The 14,949-nt window shown below is 39.1% G+C and overlaps 1 pseudogene; it reads left to right on the forward strand.

Annotated features, from left to right (window-relative positions):
- The first annotated feature begins 4,401 nt into the window (after positions 1-4,401).
- LOC112631098 lies at positions 4,402-10,444 on the forward strand (annotated as a pseudogene).
- The last annotated feature ends 4,505 nt before the right edge of the window (positions 10,445-14,949 follow it).

Consider the following 14,949-nt stretch of genomic DNA (forward strand, 5'->3'; position numbering starts at 1 on the left):
CGTAAACTGCTGCAGCCTCTGTGGAAGATGGTTTGGCAGCTCCTTAAAACATTAAGCACAGAATTATCACACAATCCAACAACTCCCTTTCAGGGTATATACCCAAAAGAACTGAAAGCAAGGACTCAAACAAGTATTTGTACATTCATGTTCACAGCAACATTATTCACAGTGGCCAAAAGGTACAACCAACCCTAAGGCCCATCAATAGGTAAATGGATAAGCAAAATGTGATACACACACATACATGGAATATTATTCAGCTGCATAAAGTAAACAATGATTCTGGCCAGGTTCAGGGTCTTACTCCTGTAATCTCAGCACTTTGGGAGGCTGAGGCAGGCAGATCATCTGAGCCCAGGAGTTGCAGGCCAGCCTGGGCAAAATAGCAAGACCTCATCTCTGTAAGTTTTTTTTTAAAGAAAATTCTGATAATGCTAGAGATGAACCTTGACAGCGCTATGCAATCTACACATGCAACAAAACCGTACTCATACTCTACAAATATGTAAAGTTGTTTTAAAATGGGTAATTCATCGAGGAAGAAACGTGACCCACAGAGAGCAGAGAGGAGGGAGACAGAAAAGCCACCCACCCAGAACCGGCGTGGAGCCCAGGGGTCTCCCCACGGCAGGGAAATGGTGAGTAAGCAAGGGCCACTGCTGACTCACCCTTCTGCCATCAACTTTTGAAATCCTGGGCACAGAAAATCCTCTGACACCCTCCCCACAGAGCTCCCCAACTGACACAGAGAGCTGCATGGAGTCTGGTAAGAGCCTCCAGTCAGGCCCACACGGAACCCTAAGGACGCTGGACCCCTGAGCATGACAGTGCCAGCTGCTATTGCTCTGCCACCAGAAGAGGCCAGACTCGCTCACATGCTCCCAGGATAGGGGCCATATCTATAGTGCTGAGGAGCAGACAGACTCACCTCCTGTCTCCACTCTACCTCCTGTAGAGGCCTCACCTCCACTACACCTCGCCTGGTAATGCCCACTGGCCTGGGTCTCAGTGCAGCCACTTACCCCCTGCCTGAGCACTCAGGCTAACTGCAACTCTGCAGACAGACCTCCCAGAGGTACCTGTCAGGTCTGCTGTTTCTGCAATTGCCATGGCCCCTACACTTCTACCTTTCTGAGGCTAGGGAGGGACCGAAGAGCCCAAGAACTATCACAGGCTTCTAGCACACCACAGCTGCCTTACAGAAAGTGCACAAACTGTTTCCACGTTGGTCCCCCTCTCTGCTATGCCTCACTGGGGAGGGTCTCCTGACCTGGGCCCTCAGTACAGCCATCCTGCACCCCCACCCTGATGAACTGCTTCAGTCAGTGGCATCTCTGCCTCTCTCTGAGATGGAGCTTTCAGGGGTAACCCACAGGCTCTCTGCCATTGCCACTGTAGCAGTACCACCATTGCTGCCCTTGGTCTGGGCAAAGAATAAAGACCCTGATTGCTTTGCCAGCACCTCCAGCATGCCACAGCCACCAGAAGGAGAAAATTCCAGTTTCTCTTCTCTGTGAGCTTTCAGCTTCCTGCTCTTCACCAGAAGGAGCCCCAGGTTTAAGCCCACAGTTCGGCCACCTCACCCTTGGCAGAACATTCTCACTGGCAGTGGCTCTGTGTCTCTCTTGGGTGGAGTTCCTGGAGGTAACTGACAACCCTTCTGCCATTACTGCTGCAGGTGTGAGCAAAGAACTGAGGCACTTTGTTTCTTCCCCAACCTGAGGGCAGCAAGGGTAGTATCACTGCAGCAGGCCACACCCACCATATGGAGGGAAGTCCAGTCTGTCTTCCCTGTTGGCCCCAAATCTCCTGCTCTTAACCAGGCAAGGGTCCCAGCTTAGGCCCACAATGCAGCTGCTCCATTTCTCGCTGATCATTCTGATTGGCAGCAGCTCTGCATGTCTCTGAGGTGGTAGCCCAAGAGACAAGTGAAAGGCTGTCTGCCATTGCCATTGCCGAGGTCCCCTACCCTGCTGCTCCCAAGCTGGGGAGAAAATGAAAAGCCTGAGTTCACCCCAGAGCTATGATGCACAGGGCTATGGGATGGGAGAGCCAACCCAAGACCTATGGCTAGTACTCAAGTGGGGGACCAGCATAAAACTGCTGAAATGACAGAGAATTCAGAGCCTGGATGCCAATGAAGATTGTCAAGATTCGGGAGAAAGTTGCAACTCATTTCAAGGAATCTAAAAAATTCAGTAAAACTATTCAAGAGGTGAGAGATGTAACAGCCTTCTTAAAAATGAACAAAATTGATCTGATAAAGCTGAAAAACTCATAAAAAGAATTTTGTAATACAATCAGAAATATTAACACCAGACGAGACCAAGCTGAGGGAAGAATCTCAGAGCTCAAAGACCAGTTCTTTGAATTAATTCAGTCAGACAAAACTAACTGAAAAAGATTGTATTTCATGAATAAAAACTTTAAGAAAAATGGGATCATGTGAAGACTCCAAATCTACAACTCATTGGCATCTCTAAAAGAAAGGAAGAGAGAAGAAATAACTTGGAAAACATTTTTTAGGATACTGTCCAAAATAATTCTCTTTACTTTCCTGGAGAGGTTGAAATTCAAATTCAGAAAATTCAGGGGACCCCTGGGAGATAGTACACAAGATAACCATTCATCCCCAAGACATACAATCATCAGATTCTACAAGGTCAATGTGAAAGAAAAAATATTAAACACAGCTAGAGACAAGGGGCAGGTCACTTATAAAGGGAACTCCACTAGGCTATCCGCAGACCTTCCAGCAGAAGCCATACAAACACAAAAGCAACTGGGGGGGGCCTATGTTCAGCATTCTCAAAGAAAACAAACTCCGACCAAGAATCTAAGCACACCAAACTAAGCTTCATAAACAAAAGAGAGAAGATATCCTTTCAGACAAGCAAATGCTAAGGGAATTCATTACCACTAAACTTGCCTTAAAAGTGATTCCTAAGGGTATGGTAAGCATGGAAAGGAAAGACTATTACTGGCCACCACAAAAAGCACACTGAAGTACATGGGCTATTTACACTATAATGTAAATACACAATCAAGTTTACATAACAAACAGCTAAAAACACAATGTCAGGATCAAATCTGCACACGTCAATATTAACCTCGAAAAAGAATGTGCTAAATACCCCACTGAAAAGGCACAGAGTGACAAGTTAAATAAAGAAGGAAGACCCAACTGCATGCTGTCTTCAAGAGACCTATCTCACATGCAAGGACATCCACAGATCCAAAGAAAACAGATGGAGAAAGATCTACCAAACAAATACAAAACATAAAAGAGCAGAAGTTGCTATTATTTTTTCAGACAAAACAGACTTTAAATTAACAATGATCGAAAAAGACAAGGGGATTTCAAAATAAGGGGTTCAATTCAGTAAGAAGACTTAACTATTCTAAATACTAATTATATGCACCCAATGCTGGAGCACCCAGATTCATAAATCAAGTTCCTAGAGACTTATGAAGAGACTTAGATAACCACACAATTACACTGTGAGACTTGAAAACCCCACTGAAAGCACTGGACAGATCACCAAGGCACAATACCTACAAAGATATTTAGGACCTAAATTTGACACTTAACCAAATGGACCTAATACTCATCTAGAGAACACTCCAGCCAGCAAAACCAAAGTATACATTCTTCTCACCTGCACGGGACACATACTCTACAATTGACCACCACGCACTTGGCCATAAGGCAACTCTCAATATATTCTAAAGAATCAAAATCATACCAACCACACTATCTATCGGACCACAGTGCAATAAAAACAGATATCAATACCAAGAAGATCTCTCAAAGCCATACAATTTTGTAAAAAATTAAATAAGCAGCTGCTGGATGACTTTTGGGTAAAGAATAAAATTAAGGCTGGAATCAATAAATTATGTGAAACTAATAGAAACAAAGATACAACGTACCTAAATCACTGAGAAACGGTTTAAAAAAAGTGTTGAAGGGAAAGTTTGTAGCACTAAACACCCACATTGAAAAGTTAGAAAGATATCAAATTAAGAACCTAATGTTGTATCTTTTTATTGTATTTATTTATTTTTGAGACAGGGTCTTGCCCTGTCGCACAGGCTGGAGTGCAGTGGAGCAATCTCAGCTCACTGCAACCTCCATCTCCCAGGTTCAAGCAACTCTCCTGTCTCAGCCTAGTTGAGACTAAGGGTGTGTGCCACCATGCCCAACTAATTATTTTATTTTTAGTAGTGACAGGGTTTCACCATATTGGTCAGGCTGGTCTCGAACTCCTGACTTCAGGTGATCCACCCGCCTCGGCCTCTCAAAGTGCTGGGATTACAGGCGTGAGCCACTGTGCCAGGCAATATCTGGAGGAAACAGAAATGTAACAGCAAATCAACCCCAAAGCTAGAAGACAAGAAATATCAAAGCTGAACTGAATGAATGGAGATTAAAAAAAACTGTACAAAAAACTTATTTCTGAAAGAATAAATAAGATTGATAGACAGCTGGTTAAAGAAAAAAAGATGATCTACCTAAACATGATAAAAAGTGACAAAGGAAATATTATCACTGATGCCACAGAAATACATGAAACCATTAGAGACTATTATGAATACCTTTATGCACACAAACTAGAAAACACAAAAGAAATGGATAAATACCTGGAAACATGTAAACTCCCAAGACTGAATCAGGAAGAAATTAAAACCCTGAATAGACCAATACTGACTTCTGAAATTGAATCAATAATAAAAAGTTTACCAGAAAAAGCTCTGGACCAGATGGATTCTCAGCCAAATTCTACCTGACATATAAAGAAGAGCTGGAAGTTCTACTGAAACTATTCCAAAAAAAAGGAGGAGGAGAGACTTCTTCCTAACTCATTCTATGAGGCCAGCACCATTCTGACACCAAAACCTAGCAGATATGGGGGGGGAAAAAAAAAAAAAGGCAAATTGGTCTGGGCGTGATGGTTCATGCCTGTAATCCCAGCACATTGGGAGGCAGAGGTAGGCAGATCACCTGAGGTCACGAGTTCGAGACAAGTATGGCTAACAAGGTGAAACTCCGTTTCTACTAAAAATACAAAAAATTAGCTGAGCATGGTGGCACAGGGCTATAGTCCCAGCTACTCGGGAGGCTGAGACAGGAGAATCCCTTGAACACAGGAGGCGGAGGTTACAGTGAGCCGAGATCACGCCATTGCACTCCAGCCTGGGCAACAAGAGTGAAGCTCCATCTCAAAAAAAAAAAAAATATATATATATAGATATATATATATATACACATACACACACACAAATATATAAATACATATTTATATATTTATACATACATTTATATTTATTTATATATATTTATATTATTTATATTTATTATATGTATGTATCAAACCGAACCCAGCAACACATCCAAAAAGCTAATCCCCATGATCAGGTAGGCTTTATTCCTGGGATGCATGGTTAAACACCCTAAAAAACTAGGCATCGAAGGTAGGTACCTCAAGATAAAAACAGCCATCTATAACAAACCCACAGTCAAGATCATACTGAAAGGGCAAAAGCTTGAAATATTCCTTTTGAGAATCAGAACAAAACAAGGATACCCTCTCTCACTATTCCTATTAAACAAAATACTGGAAGTCCCAGTCAAAGCAATCAGCCAGGGGAAAGAAATAAAAGGCATCCAAATAAGAAGAGTGGAAGTCAAATGATTTCATTTCACAAATGATATAACTCTATACTTAGAAAAGCCCACAGTCTCTGCCCAAAGGCTCCTAGATCTGAAAAAGAACTTCAGTAAAATTTCAGCATACAAAATAAATGTATGAAAATTAGTAACATTTCTATACACCAATAACATCCAATTGAAAATACAATTCTATTCACAATAGCCACCAAATGAATAAAATACCTGGAAACACAGCTAACCAGGGAGGCAAATGATCTCTACAATGACAATTACGAACCACTGTTAACAAAAAAATTAGAGATGACAAAAACAAATAGAAAAACATTCCATGCTCATGGATAGGAAGAATCAATACTGCTAAAATGACCATACTACCAAAAGAAATTTACTTTTGAATTCAATGTTATTCCTATCAAACTACCAACAACATGTTTTACAGAACTTGAATACTCAAAGCTATTTTATGCAAAGGAACAAAGCTGGAGTCATCATACTACCCAACTTCAAACTATACTACAAGCCTACAATACCTAAAAGAGCATGGGTAATGGTACAAAAATAGATACATAGACCAAAGGAACAGGCTAGATAACCCAAAAATAAAGCCACACATCTAAAACCATCTGATTTTTCACAAAGCCAACAATAATAAACAATAAGGAAAGGACTCTCTGTCAGGCATGGTGGCTCATGCCTGTAATCCCAGCACTTTGGGAGGCCAAGGTGGGCTGATCACCTGAGGTCAGGAGTTTGAGACCAGCCTGGCCAATATGGTAAAACCCCATCTATACTAAAATTACAGAAATTAGCCGTGCGTGGTGGAGGGTGCAATCTCAGCTCACTGCAACATCCGCCTTCCAGGTTCAAGTGATTCTCCTGCCTCAGCCTCCAGAGTAGCTGAGATGATACCATTGCACTCTAGCCTGGGCAATAAGAGTCAAACACCATCTTAAAAAAAAAAGGGAAGGATGGAAAAGACTCTCTATTCAATAAATAGTGCTGGTATAACTGGCTAGTCATATGCAGAAGATTGAAACTGAAACACTTCATTTATACCATATACAAAAATTAACTCAAGATGGATTAAAGATTTAAATATAAAACCTAAAAGTATAAAAACCTTAGAAGAAAATCTAGGAAATACCATGCTGTACATTGGCCCTGGCAAAGACTTCAAGACTCTAAAAGCAACTGAAACAACAAGAAGTTGACAAATGAGACCGGATTAAGCTAAAGAGCTTCAGCACAGCAAGAGAAACTACCAACAGAGTAAACACACAACCAACAGAATGAGAAAAACAAAAAAAACAAAAAACTTGCAAACTACGTTTTTCAGCAAAGGTTTAATATGTACAATCTATTAAAGAAATTATAATTAACCAAGCAAAAAAAACAAACCTTATTAAAAATGAAAGAAGAACAAGAACATACATTTCTCAAAAGAAGATATACATGCATCCAACAAGCATATTAAAATGCTCAATATCACCAATCATTAGAAAAATGCAAATCGAAACTATGAGATACCATCTCACACCAGTCACAGCAGCCACATTAAAAAGGCAAAGAATAATAGATGCTGGTGAGTAGTGAAGAGAAAGCTTATGCACTGCTAGAGGGAATGTAAATTTTTCTAGCCACTGTGGAAAGTACTCCGGAGATTTCTCGAAGAATTTAAAACCAAACTACCATTTGACCCAGCAATTCCACTATTGGTATATACCCCCCAAAATAGAAATCATTCAACTGTAAAGACACATGCATGCTTATATTAATCACAGATCACAGTACTATTACAACAATATTTACAATAGTACACAGTACTATTCATAATAGCAAAGATATGGAATCATCTGATGTCCTTCAATAAAGAAACGGATTTTACAAATGTGGTGTATGTGTGTGTGTGTGTGTGTGTGTGTGTGTGTGTATATACATAATTTCATTGTGTATATATACAGAATGTAATATAGATATGTTACACAATAATGTAAATATACAATCGTATTTCATTGTGTATATATACCATTATACACACACACACACACACACACAATGAAATAGTATTCAGCCATAAAAAGATAAAATTCTGTCCTTTGCAGCAACAGGGATGAACCTGGAGGGCACTGTGTTAAGTAAAATAATCCAGGCATGAAAAAAATATACTGCACATTCTCACTAATATATAGAATCTAGAAAGTTGATCTCACGGGAGTAGAGAGTAGAATGGTGGTTACTAGAAGCTAGCGTGTGGAAAAGAGTGCAAAATGAGGAGAAAATGGTCAATGGGCAGTAAGTTACAGTTAATAGGAGGAAAATATTATAGTGCACAGTAGGGTGACCATGGTGAACAGTTTTGTATTGAATATTTCAAATGGCTAGAAAAGAGAATTTTGAATGTTCTCACCACAAAGAAATAATAAANTTGGCAGCCACTGATCTGTTCTCCATCACTAGGATTATGCTATGTAACTCAGGTATTTTTGAAACCGAGCTCATGAGGTTGCTAAATAAATCATGTTTATAAACTATTATTTTCAATCTTTATAAATGGCATATTGTAGCACATATTCAAATATGCTGTACATATATAGGTGAGCCAAAGTTTGAACGTGGATCTAAGTGCACAAATGTAAATAATATTGTACACTTTTATCACACTATCCCTATTTGTAATCTTTTCCCCAAAAAACTAGTAGTAGTGATGTTTGCTCTTATTTAAATTATCAGAAGCTTTAAACTTTCTCTTAAACTATAGTCATTACTAATTGAATGTTTGATTACTGCCTGATTCCACTTATATAAGGTATATATGTACATATATACATATATGTCATATAAATGTGTGTATATATTTATATATATGTCATACGTGTGTATGTATATATCTCAGTCATATATGATGACATGATCTATGATCTCTGTATATATTTATATACACAATATTTTGAAAGTATTACATGAAGGAAATAGTAGAGTTGATTTCATATAACAAGAGTTACTGGATGAATATGGGCAAAAGTTAATGCACATGGGCAAATAAATTGATGAACTTACAGACTCATTCATTTGACATGTATTTATTGAATGGTCTCTATTGAATGCTGAGTATCTTCCAGGAGCCTAAAATTCAGCAGTGAACCTAACAGGCTCAAATCCTTGCACTCAAGGAGCAAATATTCTAATTGAGGGAGAAGAAAATAAACAAAGTTAATAAGCAAAATATTCAACATACTAGCTGATAGGAAGTTCTGTGGTGAAAAATAAAGTGAGAGGAAAAGAGTGAGAGAAAGCTCTAAAAGTAACTGAAGGTTTACATGAAGAAATCACATGACCTAGAAGCTGCCCAGGCCTTGGCCCAGAGTGAGAGGAAGCGCCATGAGCTCAACAGGCAGGTCACAATCCAGCGGAAAGAGAAGGATTTCCAGGGCATGTTGGAGTACCACAAAGAGGGCGAGGCCCTCCTCATCTGGAACCTGGTGACAGACTTGAAGCCCAAGATGCTGTCGGGAGCAGTGCCCTGTCTCCCCGCCTACATCCTCTACATGTGCATCTGACACGCGGACTACACCAACGACGATCCCAAGGTGCACTCCCTGGTGACCTCCACCATCAACGGCATTAAGAAAGTCCTGAAGAAGCACAAAGATGACTTTGAGATGACGTCATTCTTGTTATCCAACACCTGCCGCCTTGTTCACCGTCTGAAGCAGCACAGCAGGGATGAGGGCTTCATGACTCAGAACACGGCAAAGCAGAGCACTGCCTTTAAGAACTTCGACCTCCCCGAACACCGTCAGGTGCTGTGTGACCTTTCCACTCAGATCTACCAGCAGCTCATTAAAATTGCCGAGGGTGTGTTGCAGCCGATGACACTTTTTGCCATGTTGGAAAATGAGCGCATTCAGGGTCTATCTGGTGTGAAGCCCACTGGCTACGGGAAGCGCTCCTCCAGCATGGCAGGTGGGGATAACTCATACCGCCTGGAAACTATCATCTGCCAGATGAATGCCTGTCACACAGTCATGTGTGACCAGGGCTTGGACCCTGCGATCATCCTGCAGGTGTTCAAACAGCTCTTCTACATGATCAATGCAGTGACTCTTAACAACCTGCTCCTGTGGAAGGACCTCTGCTCTTGGAGCACAGGCGTCCAACGCAGGTACAATATAAGTCAGCTTGGGGACTGGCTTCGGGGAAGAAGCCAGAGTGGAGTAGTTCAGACTGTGGAACCTCTGATCCAAACAGCCCAGCACCTGCAATTAAAGAAGAAAACTTAGGTGGATGCAGAGGCCATCTGCTTCCTGTGTACCTCCCTCAGCACCCAGTAGATTGTCAAAATGTTAAACCTTTATCCTCCCCTGAATGAATCTGAAGAACGGGTAAGAGCGGCCTTTATACGAACGATCCAGGCACAACTACAAGAGTGGAATCACCCTCAGCAACTGCTATTAGATGCCAAGCACATGTTTCCTGTTTTGTTTCTATTTAATCCATCTTATCTAACCACGGACTCAATCCCAGCGTGTCTCAATCTGGAGTTCCTCAATAAAGTCTGAAGATGCATCTTTCCAGCATTAGTCTGATTCCCAATGTGAGCAAGAAGGAAGGATATACACAAAAGTAAATTCAAGGATCTGTTCAGTCAGGTAAAGGTAGATCAAAATCAGAGACTGACAGCTGTGGAGGGTGCTGAACTATACAGAATTAGACACAACTATGTCATTATTTTCTGTACCTACTGCTTAGAACAGAAACACTTGAAATATGGAAGACTTTAAGTTTGATTTCAGTCCAACAAATATACATAATAATTATAGACACCAAGCAGTCCCCATAGCCATATAAAAGGTGCCAGTTATATAAAATGACACTGCCTGGTTTTAATCTTTGCATATAACTGGAGAATATCCAAATTAAAATACTAACTATATATATAAGTCACATAAAATTGTCTTCAAAGGGTTTTTAACAAATAATAGTACTAATAACCACGATAATGGCATATACTGACATTTCCCAAAGTTTGCAAACCATAGGTGTGGTTGAGTTTGTGGTGAGATGTGTTAAGAACAAAAATACGGGGATGAAACTTCTGAGAAATGTCCTCAAAATATTTTTTAATGACTGATTATACAAAGACAGTGATGTAACTGACCTCCAAACCCGATATTTAGAGTACCGGTTTCTGAAGCAAAATTAGAAGTGCCAGTCCTCAATGTCCTCAAACGCTTTTGTGTAATCTTGGTTTAATGGAAGAGATGATTAAAATGCTGCTATCTGAAATTCCAAGTGAGAAAGATGGAAAAATATTTTGTTTCTTATGCTAATCCATACACTTTCCAAGTCCCACAGAATTTTCACAAAAATGTGTATAGCTAAATATTAGAAAATGATATCAACTTGTTTTATTTATAGATGTAAAAACCAAACAATGTGAAAGCTTTTAATCTCTTACTCCCATTAAGCCTCCAGTAAGAGCATCATATAATGCTCTACTATTCCAAACAACTAAATAGTAAAGCAAACTCAACTTGCACATCAGATCACCTGAAAAGTCTTCAAAAATAATCAGTTCAGGGATTACTATTATACAAAAGTTTGGGTTTTTTTAAGAGAATAAAATGGCCTAGGTCAACTTTCCCCTTTCAGGTTATTTTCAACGTTTTTCAAACATTGTAATTCAAAATTGTAAATATCTCTCCTATGAAATAAGAATTTTAAAAAAGAGTAATTCAGTAATATAACAGAGGAAGATGTTTGCTGCTCTTAGGATTTTTTGTTTGTTTCTGGCTCTTCAAAAGCAAGCATTCAGTTAGAAACCCATTATTATTCTTTCCACACATTTTTTTTTGCTGTCTTTTCCCTATTTCTTGATAGCAGTATGCTGTTCCAATGATAAGAATAGTGTTTGCAAATCATAGAACAGCCTCTGTATTACACTGAGAAAATAAGATTTCTCCATGAATTGGAAGTAGAACAGCCTGCCTCCACCCTCTTTTACTCAACTACCCAACTGAAAAGGCCCTTGGAAACACAGCACACTCCAAGCTACCTTCTGTACTGTGCCCTTAGAGCACCGCTTCCTCAGTCATTCTCTGCATCTCCTGGGGCTTAACCCAGTCTTAGCCTGTGTTAAGGCTGCTGACAGTTGTGTTCCAATCACTTGTCATGGGCATTATCCCCTCTACATCCACATTAAACATACCGGCTTCTCTTGGGCGTCTGCAGAGCTGTGCCTTTTTCTTTCAGTTACAGTTACATAATCACTGACCTCCATGACACTTACCCGTGTCATGGGTAATGACACGTGGATCCATGTGCTGACTTCATTTACAAGGCCAATCTAAAACAACTGGGTTTGTGGCTACCTCTTTAGAGTTGTTTCTGAAGTATAATTTGCTTTTTGATGCACTTTAGTTTGAAACTGAGTCTCTTATGTAAGGACTGTCCTTAATCTTAAAGACCAAAAATGCCTTGTTAGAGTATTAAGGAGTTTTGACATGCGGCGGTTCCACAAATACAGTGGCTTACTGTCCTTATATGCTGTCTTACACCATATTCTCTCCATCTCTCTTGGTCACTAAATTCTGCTGTTACTGGTTAATCACTAGGTGTCAAGAGCTTACTGAATTAAAAACTTGGCAATTAGAATAAATGGGAGGGAAAGACCTTAGGAATAGTCCATTTAGCCCAAGAAATGGTAAGTTTAGTTATTCTCTTCCAAAAGATAAAGGTATATCACTGGAATTGTACTCAAAATTTATAGATGACTAACAAATATATACTTCATATGTACTTAATATTTAGATCTGTCTTATTTAATACTTGGGAGGTTAGAAGAAGCATCTTTAGGGGAACTATATAGTATTTTGTTAGCATTTTCTCTGCATTTTTAAAAATCATTTCAACTTAAACACTTATCAGCGTCATGAAATCAGTAATGACTCTTTAACAATTCAACATAAAGGTTTGAACTCTCCACTAGATGTCTCTTTAATTTTTAATATGTAAAATTTAGTGGATGCTTTTCTCACCAGGTGCCTTTAGTAGTTACTAACATAACTGACTTATCAATTGTTTCTCTGAAATAAGTGTTGCTGTGTGAATAATTTTAATGTTCAATGTGATATCATGGTGGAGTTTTGTCTTTTAAAACATTGGAAGCATTTTAAATATTAAGAATGACATATTTATAGATCAAACACTTGTGTTTTAAGTATTATACAGAACCTGTTTACTTATAGTAAATGTGTATGTATCCCTCAGTTGTTGCTGAAGCTGACAAGCATATTACACACATGCATTTTCCCTGTGCCATCATAGTTGCAGTTAGAGTTCTAGTACCTGTAGCCTCGCCTGGGAGGCAGATTAGACCCAAAGTAGACATTTTTCCCTTTCCATGAAGCACGGCAGTGGGAATTGATTTCTTTGATTTCCCTACTACTAAATTTTAAGGCTTTTGTGAAAACAAAAACAAAACAAAACTAGGAACTTTTAAAAATTAACGCTGCTACCATCAATTAATTAAATATTTACTTAGAGCCTTCATACATTAAGATTCCAGTAACCAATAAATTAGAATTTATTTCTTCTGCATAAATTTTCATACACTTGACTAAGACAGCAAGGGTGTCCTAAATTGAGACATTTGGATAATGCCTATATAAGTAAATGGTCACTAAAACGGGACCGCATGGGGTAAGACTTTGTAGTTCTTCACAGAACATTTGTCATCAGTTTCTCCAATTAATTTGATGCACGAACCAAAAAACCATAATTTACCTTTTGTACCCACTGGTGCCATAATTAGAGAATTAGAGGGTATAGACAGAGGTTAATGCCAATGACAAACACAGGACAGGGTTTTTTATTATTATAAAGTTCATTAGATACAAAACATTGTTTTTCAAAAACAAATTTCTAATTCTAAGAAAGGGGATCAATCAGAAATGAAACTAAGCTACATTCTGAAGTGATACTGTATCAGAACAATCCAGATTTGAATATAACATTTTGCCACCACCTGACATTTAGATGAAGAACTGTCTCTCCGAAAGAGTTCAGAACATATTCAGGGGTGAACCTAACACCATGGAAGAAAGACTACTGATGAAAATATTTTCCACTTTGAACAAATCTGTAAACTACACCTTGTTTACAGAAAAATGCTTGGAATGCTCACTGTAATATTTAGGTGTGGATAAAAATTTATGGAAATAAATACTTTTGAATAAAAAAAAGAAAAATAAAGCAAGGAAGAAGAATGGGATAGGATGTGTATTTAAAATAGAATACCCAGGAACAACTGAGCTGAAGTTATATGTATAATTATATAGCACTATACATAATAACTGTATCTTTACATCTGGTGCAGGTAATTAGATAACCCATGCAAATATCTGGGGGAGGAATAGTGCAGGCACTACAGGAATATCAAAAAGGCCAATATGATGAAAGCAGACTAATGACAGAGTGATATGGAGTGAGAAGCAGATGAAATAATAAGAAAAGTAGGCAAGTCATTTTGAGGGGTATGCTTCTCAATTCTAATTTGCATATAAATCACTTAGGTTTCACATTAAAATAAAGATTCTGATTCAGGTGGTCTGGAGAGTTTATATTTCTTACAAGTTTCAGGTGATGCTGGTGCTACTGGTCTATGTATCACACTTTGAATACCAAAGGACTGGAGATCTGTGCATGGTAAGGGCTTTGGATTTGAGTACTGTGGGTTGAACTGTGTCTTCCCCAAAAAGATGTTCAAAGCCCAACTCTCAGAATTTGTAAATGTGACCTTACCTGGAAATAAAATCTTGCCTGGTCAATCAAGTTAAGTGGATTCACATGGGCCCTTATCAAATGACTAGCGTGCTTGTAAGAACAAGGATATTTGGAAAAACACACAGTGGATAAGGTATGTGAAGATGAAGGAAGAGATTGGAATCATGTAACTACAAGCCAAAGAATGCCAAGGATTGATGGCAACTATGAGAAGCTAGGAAAAGACAAGGAAGGATCCTCTCCCGGAGCCTTCAGAGAGACCATGACCCTGATGATACCTTACTTTCAACTGGCCTCCAAAACTGTGAGAGAATAAGTTTCTGTACTTTTAAGCTACTCAGTTGGTGTAATTTGTTATAGTAGCTGAGGAAACTAATACATTGAGTGGGATGGAGAATGAAGTCATTGGAGGGTTTAAACAGAAGAATGGCTCTTCTGACATATTCTTAAAAATCACCCTAATTGCAGAGACAAGAATAGACCGAAGG

Source organism: Theropithecus gelada, chromosome 9 (assembly GCF_003255815.1).
Source record: "Theropithecus gelada isolate Dixy chromosome 9, Tgel_1.0, whole genome shotgun sequence".
NCBI classification, from domain to species: Eukaryota; Metazoa; Chordata; class Mammalia; order Primates; family Cercopithecidae; genus Theropithecus; species Theropithecus gelada.